At 35.2% G+C, this 12,382-nt stretch overlaps 1 protein-coding gene across 3 annotated transcripts in view; it reads left to right on the top strand.

Annotated features, from left to right (window-relative positions):
• KIAA1958 overlaps positions 1-12,382 on the top strand; it is a 142,969-nt gene that overhangs the window by 93,883 nt on the left and 36,704 nt on the right. The gene's annotated exons all lie outside the window — the stretch shown is intronic.

The following is a 12,382-nucleotide window of genomic DNA, read 5'->3' as shown; positions in this document are numbered from 1 at the left end:
AGACTCTTGGTGATCACACACACACATACATACATACATACACACACACACACACACACACACAGGGGATTAAACCTGGGGCACTCAACCACTGAGCCACATCCCCAGCCCTTTTTGTATTTTATTTAGATGCAGGGTCTCACTGAGTTGCTTAAGGCATTGCCAAGTGGTTGAGGTTGGCTATGAACTCGTGATCCTCCTGCCTTAGCCTCCCAAGCCACTGGGATTACAGGCTTGCATCACTGCACTGGTAAGAGTAATTTTTTAAAAAATATATATTTTTAGTTGTAGATGAACACAATACTTTTATTCTATTTATTTATTTTTATGTGGTGCTAAAGATTGAACCCAGTGCCTCACACGTGCTAGGCAAGCATTTACCACTGAGCTATAACCCCAGCCCACAAGAGTAATATTTTTAATTAAAATGCTTGCCTAGCATGCATGAGACTCAGTTTGATCCCCAGCACTGAAGGGGGAATATTTAAGTTAGAAAGATACGTACCAAAATGTATCCGGTCTTTGAATGACGGACTTAACAGTTTTTACCTTCTTTGTACCCTTTGGGGTTTTTTTGGGGGGAGGATTATGTTAGCTTATTTTATGATAAAACTAATCAAATTTATTAGAAGAAAAATACATATAAAACAACCTTTTCCTTATGTGAAGTTACCCTTTGAATTATCTGTTTTTTAAACTTCAGGTATAAATTATAAATTAGAAGCAATTTAAGCACAGCAGATTTAAGAGTGTGCAGGGCAGTCAAAACTATATTCCTGAACTGTGCAAGGACTCATTTTTAATTTTGGAAAGGATTAAATGTTCAATAAAATTTTTTTTATGTGAAGAATCAGATGTTGAAAACAATGAAAGAGCGTGTATGGGTTGATAAAGTAATTAATGTCTGTTTAAAATATTCTGTGCTATAATAAAATCATTAAAGAATGATCTAAGGAGGAGTAGACATGTGTAGCTGTGGCTTTATTTATCAAAACTGGAAAATGTAAATGTCACATCTCTAATGATCTTCTACCACTAACTGAAGTCAAGGAATATGATCATAGAGTTAAAAAGGATTCTTCTTGGAAATCACATATGATGTCTTAAATATCAAAGCCTGATGGCAGCAGCTCACTGTATATTTTATGTATTATACCAGCAGCAGATATTTCAGGCCCATCAGAAGATGGTACTCTTGATTCAGTGTCTCTGGCAGTATAATAAAAAAGTGGAGGAAAAATTTCTATAGTCCCTAATAAGCAATATATCAAGGAGTACTGTCAGATTGTGTAGAAAAGTCCACAGGATGATTTATTACATTAATTACCGTCATGTGGGTTTCATGCTGCTAAGCCTGCAAATGCAGCCACATTCTAAAGTTGATTTAAGAATATATTTTGGCCAAGACAAAATGCATCTTATTGTGATGAATATAATACAATATTTATTCTCTTGTTCTACTCTTCTTTGTCCTTTACTTTGCTGCAGAATGCTTAATTTCTTTTCGTGGCTTAGAATTAACGTTGAGATTAAGGAGTTCCATCTAGTTTCTTTTCACCCCTGCCAGAAGATTGCCTTTTTCTGTCTTATTTTCTTAATTAATTAATTAATTAATTCAAAAAAGCAGCAGTCCTAGAAGAGAGAAGTCCATAGCTGTACCCTTGTTTAATACTGCACTGAATTTGCAGATTCACAGTGTCCCTTACAGCAACACAGTAAGCTCATAATACATATGACGCTCAATCTGGTGGAATGGAGGTCTCTGAAGAGCTGTTTTAGATGTAGATATTAACTGCAGTTGTTCACATGTCTGTGACTGGATATTCATTTATGCATGAATGCCTAACTGGGTGACTATAGTTGGGAAGAATTACCAAGTGTTTGCTACAAATTAAGGCATCAGTAGAGGAGGAGCTCAGGTGAATTGGGAAGGCTGATTTAGTGAATTTGGAACACATTTTTAAAAATTAGTTGTCAGTGGACCTTTATTTCTTTATATGCAGTGCTGAGAATTGAACACAGAGCCTCACACTGTGTTCTAGGCAAGAGCTCCACCACTAAGCCACAATCCCAGTCCCTGGAACACATTTTTTAAGCAGCAGTATATTTAAAAGGTTTAACTTGATGATTTGTGTGTCCAGCACAGAGCTAAGTGGTTTATTTTCCATCTTACTCAATCCTAATACAACTTTTAAGAGAGAAGAGCACTTATACCCACTTTACAATTAAAAAAAAAAAATTAGGCTAAAAAACATACATGGATTCACATAGCTGGTGAATGGTATTGCTGGGATTTGAAACCAGGAATTCTTATTGGCAAAGCTAGCGCCATTGGCCACACCACCTATGTCAGGTGAAAAGGGTCAACAAAGATTTAAAAATACTCTTTGGCAATTAGGAAAACAGTGTTGAACTTAAGGATGATTTCAGAGAAGTTACAAAATAAAAGATCTGTATCTAGGGCTGGGGATGTGGCTCAAGCGGTAGCGTGCTCGCCTGGCATGCACGGGGCGCTGGGTTTGATCCTCACCATCACATAAAAATAAAAAATAAAGATATTGTGTCAATGAAAAAAAAGGTGTATATCTAGTTGGTTTCTAGGGCAATAATTTTTTAACTCAACCATTATTTTGTCTAATCATACAACCAGTCAGTTTAGTATGATTTTTGATAGTATTTTTTACTAAATAGAAATCACTGAAATAACCATTATTGTTTTCAGCAACTGTTCTGCCTGAGAAATAAACATTTTCAGACCAGGAAAACTGTCATTTGTTCAGTAGCATGGCAGGTACTCTAACTGGGACAGGGCTCAGGCTGAGGCTTACTGAAGGAAGAAAAGTCATTGTCTGGGCCTACTGGGGAAGAGAGGGAGAACTGTTTCTCAAAACGTGGCCTTGTAGATTACACCTACATTAGAACCATCTAAAAATGCAGATTTCTGCCCCTCATTGACAGTAAATTAATTCCCTGTTGTGAGGATCTGCAAGGTCCTTGCTTTGTCTCCTTTATGCATGTGATGTCTCACCCCCACCTTGCTCATTGGCCTGATTTAATGCATGTGTAGAGATAACAAGTGGTGTGGGTAAAAAAAGAGAAGTAGGCCTTTTCCCAATCTTGTATTGGTTTAATAAATACTAGTATTTTTTGTGCTCTAATTTCTATTTTTAAAATTTTTATTAAGAAGAAATTTCTTCAGAGGCTCTGGAGTCACAGAGCATACATCCAAGAGAAACAGACAGATGACTAATGTTTATTTAAGTGATTTCTGCTTTAGTGAAAAATACTATAAAAAATCATACTGGACTAGCTGGTACTATTGTTCTAAATTTTAGTGTTCCTGAACATGTATGTGAGAAATATACTTTACTCCTACTATTGGAAAAGATTAACTGAGCATAAAAATAATTTGCTTGTCAGATAGCTATAATAACATACATGTCTGGCTTCAATTAGTGATGTTAACAATCCTCGAAAATAGCCTAGTTTTAAAGTTCTAGGAGAAAGCATAAAAATGTGCAAGGAGTTGGTGTTTAAAGGATAGAGAAGACACTGACTTTTTATTATATTTTATGGCAATTACAAGTTATCACAATTTATTTTCCACTTCTAATGTAAATATAGTTTGCTCCCCCCGAACAAATTGCAGTAATTAATAGCTATTCCTATTTTCAAAAATGAAACATGACTGTTGGCAAATATGATTTTTGTAACAAATAAGATTGATGCTAATTCCATCAGCTATTGAATACTACTATTTCTAAGTGCTTTTCCAGTTTTGGGAATAAAGCTCTGAAGTCCTGTTTCTTATAGAGCAAATAGTCCACTGTGGGAGACAGATGCAAAACAAATAAATATGTAATCTGTCAGGTGGTGATAGATTTATGGAAGAAAATAACAGTAAAAGAGGAATGAGGGATGTTAGAGGTGAAGAAATGGGTATTGGTTCATTTTTTTTAAGCAATTCTGTCAAATTTCTGAAATTTGAAGATTCTTTGCATTTAACATTGTCAATCTCTTCTCTGCTTACACATTTGCAGTTACCATAGAAAGCCTTCCATGTAGCCACCCCACTGGTCTGGCTGCAGCCCTTCCCCTCCACTCCAAAATCAGGATTGATGTTTATAGTCCTCATGAGCACAAGTCAAACTTTCCCTTTGTTCAAGCAGTTCCTTCCAGGGATATCCTTACCTCCTATTCAGCTTAACTAAGTGGCACCCAACCATTAAAACCATCCCAAGTCCCAGCCTGTGGATTATCGCTCCAGGATAGCTTAAGCTCTATTTGACTTCTCACTTTGTCTTTCTTCTTTCTGAATTCCTGCAGGACCTAGAGCCTGTGTCACAAACTTAATACCTAATTGCATAGTGCCATGTATCATCGTTTAAATTAATTTTATGAGTTAGTCATCTGTCTAGCTAGCTATGATATAATCTTCGTAACCATAACCAGTAACTTGTCTTTCACAGCACACCATAGGTCTTCTTAAAAATGCTAGGGGCATGGTGGGCACTCACAAGTGTGGATTAAATATTAATTCCAACCTCAGCTTTATAAATATAAGTCTCACCAGATTTCTTTTTGCTTTTCAAATTTAAAATATATTCTTACTTAATAAGCTCATGGATTTATCATTCACTGATTTATAAAGAGAATTAGAACATCATTTCTTTTTTCTACCAACTGGAAAGTGAGACAAAATACTCTTCTTTGAAATGAAAATAATAAAAGAGAAGTTAAACATCAGGGAATGTTTCTTATTGCTTCAGATGTATTACTTTAATAAAATCACACAGGGATGTGATAGCTAAGTTCATTTTTATTTTAAATTGGGTACTGCAGCAATAGAAGCAAATGGATCTGAATTTAAATCTAACATAAATCTCCTCAAATTAAATGAGAACATAAGATACTGCACTAATTATGTGTTTTTCCATGCCATCTCCTAACAAGGGAGGAAATAATTGGATTAATGAGGCAGAGAGACAGTGTAAATAAGTACAGAAAAGCTGCTGCATAAAAACTTGACTCCAGCTGTTGGAAGCATTCCTGAGCCAATGCCAAGGCTTTTCTGGAACCCATCTCCAGGTCACATAGATCTCTTGAAAGTCAATAATTGAAAACCTTTTGGTCTGTTGGCTACATTTACTAAAAGTGAACTTCCCTGTCCTGGGTTTTACAGCTGCTTTTGAGATGCTCAGAGAAAGTTTAAGTAATAAGTATCATGGCTGTTGTGAATGGTACTGTCAAGAAATGAGCGACCATTCCTTTGAAGAATTAATGCTACCCATTCCTTCTACACAGAATTCATCTGCCCTCCCTACTTATAACCTAAACCATACTGTGATACAGTCAGTAACAGCAAAGATCACTAAAACCCCTAGCCAGTGTGAACAGTGTATGTTCTGGAGGAAAGAAACATTTTAAAAATGCATTTTGAAAGCTAAGCATGTCCGGAAGTTCTTCCTTTCCATACTTGGGTCGATGCTTGGGATGTTCTATTATTTGAAATACATGTTGAGCATCTGTGGATTAGAAATTTGATTAGCAGTCTGTGTAATTTATTCAGTCAGTCTTTATGCATTTATCGTGTAGCTCTGATGTGCCAGGACATACACTGATTTCCCAGGATTCACAGATGACACGTACACAAAAAATAATTAACGTTCTGGGATATGGTACGTTAGTTAGAAACATCTCTAAGCATTCCTTTCCCTTTGAGGAAGTCACAGTCTAACATGAGGGAGGCAGAATAAAAAAGATAACGCAGGAAAATGTGAGTGTAATCCATTTATTAGCTGATGTCTCTTGACCCTTTAAGATCTCTCAAACCTTATCCCACAATGTTTACAAACTCTGATACCTTTCCTTTACATGGGGAAGGGTGCCAGGTAGGTTTGGGTAGCCCTAGTTCCTCTGGCCCTGGCTACCTGCTTCTTCTGAGATAGCCAGGCTAAGAATCATTTTGTTATCTGGGAATATTTTTGTAACAGGTCATCCAGATATGAACTCAGCCTCTGCACTCTATTTCTTGAAAAAGCCCCACTTGTATAAGACAGTTTATTGAAAATTTATCAGCATAGGAAAAGATGAGTAGGTTTATATGATAACAGCATGAAAATCTGACCATGTTGTTGTATGACACACTAGTTTTCTTAGGATAAAATACAAGATGCCCGGTGTGATCTGGCCCCATGGGCTTTCAAACCTCTTCCTCACACCACTCTTGCTCTTGACCACTTTGCTCCAGGCACACTGGATTCCTTTCATTTTCTCAAATTTTGTTTTGATTTCAAGAATTTCCCACATTCTGGCCCCTCTGCTATTCCCCCTTCTACTCTTTGCATGGCTGCCTCCTCTTTCTTAGGTCTTTTGAGATAGCTATCCTGAAGCTCCCTTCTTAAATGGGTTACTTATTCTCTCTCACAACACCTTGCTATTTTTCTTGACAGCACCTGTGCTGTTTTGTCTAAAATTTACTTATTGTGTCACTCAGTTCTGACCTGGATCAGGTGCTCAGTAAGCATGCCTGAATGGGTTAGACTTAGAAGGGAGAGAGCAAGTATCAAGGATGGTGTCAAGGTTTCAGGTTTTGGCACATGGTTAACTGAGCCGACACTGACTGGGTGGAAGAGGAAATTTGTGGGGGCAGATCCTAAGATCTGAATTACATTCTAGGTCTGAGTACATTGTATCCATCCAGTTTTCTAGGCCTTTGGTATTTTGCCCATATTTTTTTAAAATTTCCTATTAATCACAACTTCCCTAGTATAATATAATAATGTACTTTTTTCATTCATAACAGTGACTCATTTGGTTTGCCTGCTGAACTGTATACATACTTCAGAAAACTGAGTTGTCTTTATAGTGTATCTTATTTGGTTTATTGAAAATTTGTTTATCCACCAGCATTAAGTAAACAATTATTAAAACACAAATTATTTCTTACCCTGTACATTCATTCAAACAAAATTCTAAGTAAGTTTTGACTACTAAGTTATTGGTAAATGTCAAAATCTTCAGGAATTTGATCCTTCATAGAGTAGATATTATTTGATCACAAAGCATTCAGTAATTCTGGCTTTGAGAACACATAGCAAAGATGTCTTAGCCAACTACTTCTCTTTGAAATCACCTTAAAGAGAAATAGAAACAAACATTTTGTAAATAAAGCTAGAAGTTTTCAATAACCCAAAATCCCATATAAAGAAGGGCTGCTGAATGTAGTAATCAGATGGGGATTTGGATGTGATATCAAGACATGATGGATATGAGAGACCTCCGTTTTCCACTGAAGTGATACACACCAAAGGGCAAAATTAACAGTCACTTTTGAAGAACTGGCGGACCAAGTAGGATTCATAACAGGCATGAAATTATGCTTCTATAGTAGGAAATCTTTTAATACCACAAAAGAAACATTATATCATCATGTTGCAGGTGCTGGAAACCCATTTGATTAAAAAAAAAACACTGTTAAAATATGAATTGGAAGATAGCTCTTTAACAAGTCTTTAATAGATTTCTATCAATCTATGTATATCATTTAACCCCAAAGTTAACATTATTCTGTAAAGAGAAAATACTAGATGACTTTTTCATTGTATCAGTAATGAGCAACAACTATCATTATTATTTAGCATGGTAACATGGTTCTAGAACTTCTACATGTATGTATTTATGTATAATAGTGTATGTATATTGATTTGTATATGTAATACAGAGGGCTAAATCCACTTTATAAAATATAAGGCTAATATGTTAATAAATATTAAGAATTAAGGGGTTGGGGTTGTGACTCAGTGGTAGAGCACTTGCCTGGCACATATGAGATACTGGGTTTGATTCTCAGCACCACATAAAATAAAGGTATTTTTTAAAAAAGAATTAAGACTATGTAGGTATAAAAACTTCTTACATGTAAATATAAAGATTTCTAAATGTAGTTGAGCTCCTATAAATCAATATAATAAAAGAAAATGGATAGGACAAAAAATTCAATGAGAAAATTCAGGGAACTGATAAATATTTGAAAAAATATTAAATCTCACTGATAAAAAGAAATGGAGGACTGGAGTTGTGGCTCGGCAGTAGAGCACTTGCCTAGCACGTGGGAGGCACAAGGTTCAATCCTCAGCACCACATAAAAATAAATAAATAAAGCTATTGTGTCCAACTACAACTAAAAAAAGTTAAAAAAAGAAATGGAAAATAAGTCAAGGAATAGTTCATCAATTAAATAAGCAAATATTAAACAGTTTGGTAATGCATTATTAACTGGAGAGGTGATTAAACTAGTACACATAGTTTGTTTTTTTTTTTTAGATGTTGATAGGTCTTTATTTTATTAATTTATTTATATATGGTGCTGAGACTTGAACCCAGTGCCTTGCACATGCTAGGCAAGGCTCTATCACTGAGCCACAACCCCAGCCCTAATACTCATATCTTATAAGAGTATAAATTGCAGTGCAATAACAGTATAGCAGTTCTACTTTTCAGAAATTCATTCTGTATATGTATTTACACATGTATGGGAGCTTCTATGTACAGTTACAACATTGTATGTAATAGTAACTGATGGAAATAATGCAAATGCATCTCGGCAGGGAATTAATAAGTTGGATGAATGTATTATGGCATATCCATATAAAATACTGTGGAGCTATCTGTAATACATTGTTAATGGTAAAAGCAAGGTGTAAAATAGGATGCATAGTATATTTATTTCTCCATCTTGAAAGAAAAAGATGAACCTAAAATTTGTACCTAATCAGTTAGTAATATTGATTGCAGAGGGAAACAGTAACAGAAGTTGATCTGGAAGGGTAACTAACTTACCCTCCACTCTGTGCCCATTTGTCCCTTTTAGACTACTGTACCAGAAGCTTCTATTGCCTATTTGCTTATTTATTGGTGTTGGGGATTGAATATTCGTTAATTAAAATCAAATGCATAAAAAATATTTTAAAAAAATAATCTTAATTTCTCTGAACATGTAGATGATATTCTAGTAAATGACAGATTGAAACGTGAAAATTAATTCTAGGTGGATGACAAATCAAAATGTGGAAAGTAAAACAGTTAAAGCTTTTGGAAGAAATAGAAGATCTTTCATGACCTTGGAATAAACAATATATATATATATAAAATGTTATGTATACATATATATATCTACCAACAAATCGGACTACATTAAGAACTGTTGTTCATTAAAAGTCACAGTTATTATGAATGTAATGCACTCCACTATTGTCATGTATATAAGAAATAATAATAATTTTAAAAAGACACAATTAAAGTAAAAAAGCAAGACACTGCAGAATATATTTGAAAGCCATATATCTAAGAAAGACTCATAACCAAACAGTAAGCAAAGAGCAATCTAATAGAAAAATAGGCTAACGACTTGGAACCGGCACTTCACAAAATAGGCTATCCAAATGGCCAGTAAATATATGAAGAGGTGTTCAACATCATTAGTCATCAGGGAAACAAAAATTTAAATCACAATGCAATACCACTACACACCCACCAGAATGGATAAAATAAAAAGACTGACATTTTTTAGCATTGTTGAAGATGCGGAGCAACCTGAACTCACATAGTCATGGTGGGAAAAGTAAACTGGCACAACCAATGGAATATTGATTTTTGGTACCTGCTAAGGCTGAGGATATTATTGCTTATGACTCAGAATTTCCACTTCCTAACTATATACTCAACAGAAATGAGGGCACAGGATCACCAAAAGATTGCTACTAGAATGTTCATAGCAGTTTTATTAGAAATAAGCCCCAAACTGAAAATGAATAAAACATAATGTACAACAGCATGGAAAATAAATGGTGATAAACTCATGCAATGGAATGTTACACTGCAATGAGTATGTGTTGCCTGCAGATACACAGCAGTGAGAGTGAAGCTCACAAGCACAAGGTTGGGCAAAAGAAGCCTCCTAAGATTCCATTCACATGTGCTATGGTAATAGTCCAAACAAACCTGTGATGTTTAAAGTCAGAATAGCCATTTTCTTGGTGCAAGGGAAAGACTGGAAGAATAAAAGGCTTCTGGGGGTGCTGGTGATGTTCTTTTTGTTGATTCAATCCTGAATTCACAGGTGTATTCATTTGTTAAAACAAATCACATGCTCTTAATGACTAGTCTGCTGTATTATGTGTATGTTACACCCAATAAAAAGTTTTTTAAAAGGAATGGATCAGAAGATTTTCTAAAAGTAGAGATACATGCAAGATAATGGTAATAGTTGTATATTTTATTATCAGTTTTCTCTGATCTTGTTTGATTTTGATATTAGCTAAAAAAATACCCTTTTACTTGATTTTTAAAACCATTTCCTTGCCCTTATTCATGTAAAATGAATAGGGTAGCTTTGCCCTTCTAGCCTCTCTACATTCCAAGCTCTTGGGAAAGACTTAAGATAGTGTAACATTTCCTAATCCGATTGAGGCCCAGTAGAAAGGAGGTAAAGTCATGACAAAAAGGCCAGGCTAAGATGAATAGAAGAGGTGTGAATGTGTCCATCAACTCTGAGTGGGTTGGCTCATTGTAATAAATGTGGAAGAGAGGCAGAAGTGGGATAGCTGGCTGCCACACCAGGGTACCGTCACTCGTGATATGCCCATGCCCACACTCCAGCCCCTTCCATATCTCATTTCAGCAGACCCACCAATACTGCTTAATTATTTCCAATAACCTTAGACACTTTTATACCACTCACTCATTTTTAAATTGACACCCAAAGATTTTCAGCATGTTTATTTTTGTAAAGAGTAAGTAGAAATTATTGAATATTTTATTAAATGAAAATGAAGATTGAGCATAAGAAGTCAGTCTCTCATAAGATTTGGTAATAGTTATTAAGTACCTTGTGAATTAAAGCACAATCAATCTGAAATAAATAAAAATTTAAGCCTCTTCATTATATTGATCATTTGGTAGTTGTATAGAATATTCCAGTTTTACCCTGCCTCTCCTATAAAGCCTCTTCGGATGTCCTGAATTCAGAGCACCTCAATTCAGGCCCCACACCCAATATCTAATGGCAGATTTCATCTATATCACAATCTGTGTAAGACAGAGAAGGACAGGAAATGCTAGGAGTTTAATCATTGATATATAAATTATGCTTCGCTTCTCAAAAGTCTTTGATACCCCACAGCACGGAAGATTTAGGGTTGCAATGACAACAAGCTCAGACTCTCAGATAAGTAAGTTTTAGAAAAGATCCCATGTGAAAGTTGAGGAACTGGAAAATTTTACCTTAAAGTTGTCTGTGAATGTTTATTTCTTAGAAAGTATTTGCTTGAAGTTTGAAAACAGCTGTGATAGATATTTGAACAAGGAGCCAAAATAAACAATGTGCTGGCCCCTTTGGCTTTACATATAAATAGTCATGGAAGCCAGCTGGTGAAAGGTTACATTCAACCTGTGGCTTCCATGTTTTTGATGGAAAGATGAGTGGCTTTATTTTTGATATATAAATAATTTCAACTGAAAAAAAAATGGCATAAGTGAAACAAATTCATTGAAGCAAAAAGTATGCTTTTGTATATTTGAATTTTAATTCTCTCTCTTTTTTTTTTTGTAGATAGACACATTTATTTATTTTTATGTGGTACTAAGGATTGAACCCAGTGCCTCATACATGCTAGGCAAGCACTCTACCACTAAACTACAACCATAGCCCCTAGTTGACAATTCTTATTTAATTCTCCTTTTTTTATAGTCATGAAGCTTTCCTCCAAAATGCTAAATGTTTTTAAATCACTCATTACAAACCACTCTGCAGTTATGTACTGAATACTTACATTTTACCTGAATTGCTATAGAAGAGCAAGTATCAAATGCCCATAAAAGATATTGAGTCATTTTTAAATACATATTTCTAATGATGTGTTAAAATAACAAATTCGGGTATTTTAGTTTAATTCCGTAAAATGGAACCAGGAAAACATCTGGTTTCACAAATGAAGTGATAATCATCAGAATGAATGGATCAGTTCTCATGGGGCCCACACATACTGCATAGGAAAAATAGCACATTTCTGTTCCCTCTTTTTCCCAAAAAGAAGGCTACCTCTAATCTCACTGTTGCCTCAAACCTTCATAAACAACTGTGCCAGTGACACAAGATATTCACTTTGTAATGGGCTATATTCTTGTGTAGTACATTTGTGAAACTGAAGTTGGCTTTTATACTGTGACAGGCATGTAAATGGCATTATATCAGTGATCTCTGTACAATTGATTCCTTCTTTTCCCTTTTCATTATAAAAGGAAACTTTATTTCAGAGTAGAAAGTGCATTGTCTGAACTCATCAACACCCTCTCTATCCCTCCCCTCCCCAATTTGTTGCAG

The sequence above is a fragment of the Spermophilus citellus genome (assembly GCF_964194105.1).
Source record: "Spermophilus citellus genome assembly, chromosome: 2".
In the NCBI taxonomy this organism is placed as follows: Eukaryota; Metazoa; Chordata; class Mammalia; order Rodentia; family Sciuridae; genus Spermophilus; species Spermophilus citellus.
The sequence above is the reverse complement of the archived record's forward strand: the minus strand, read 5'-3'. Positions and strand labels throughout refer to the sequence as shown.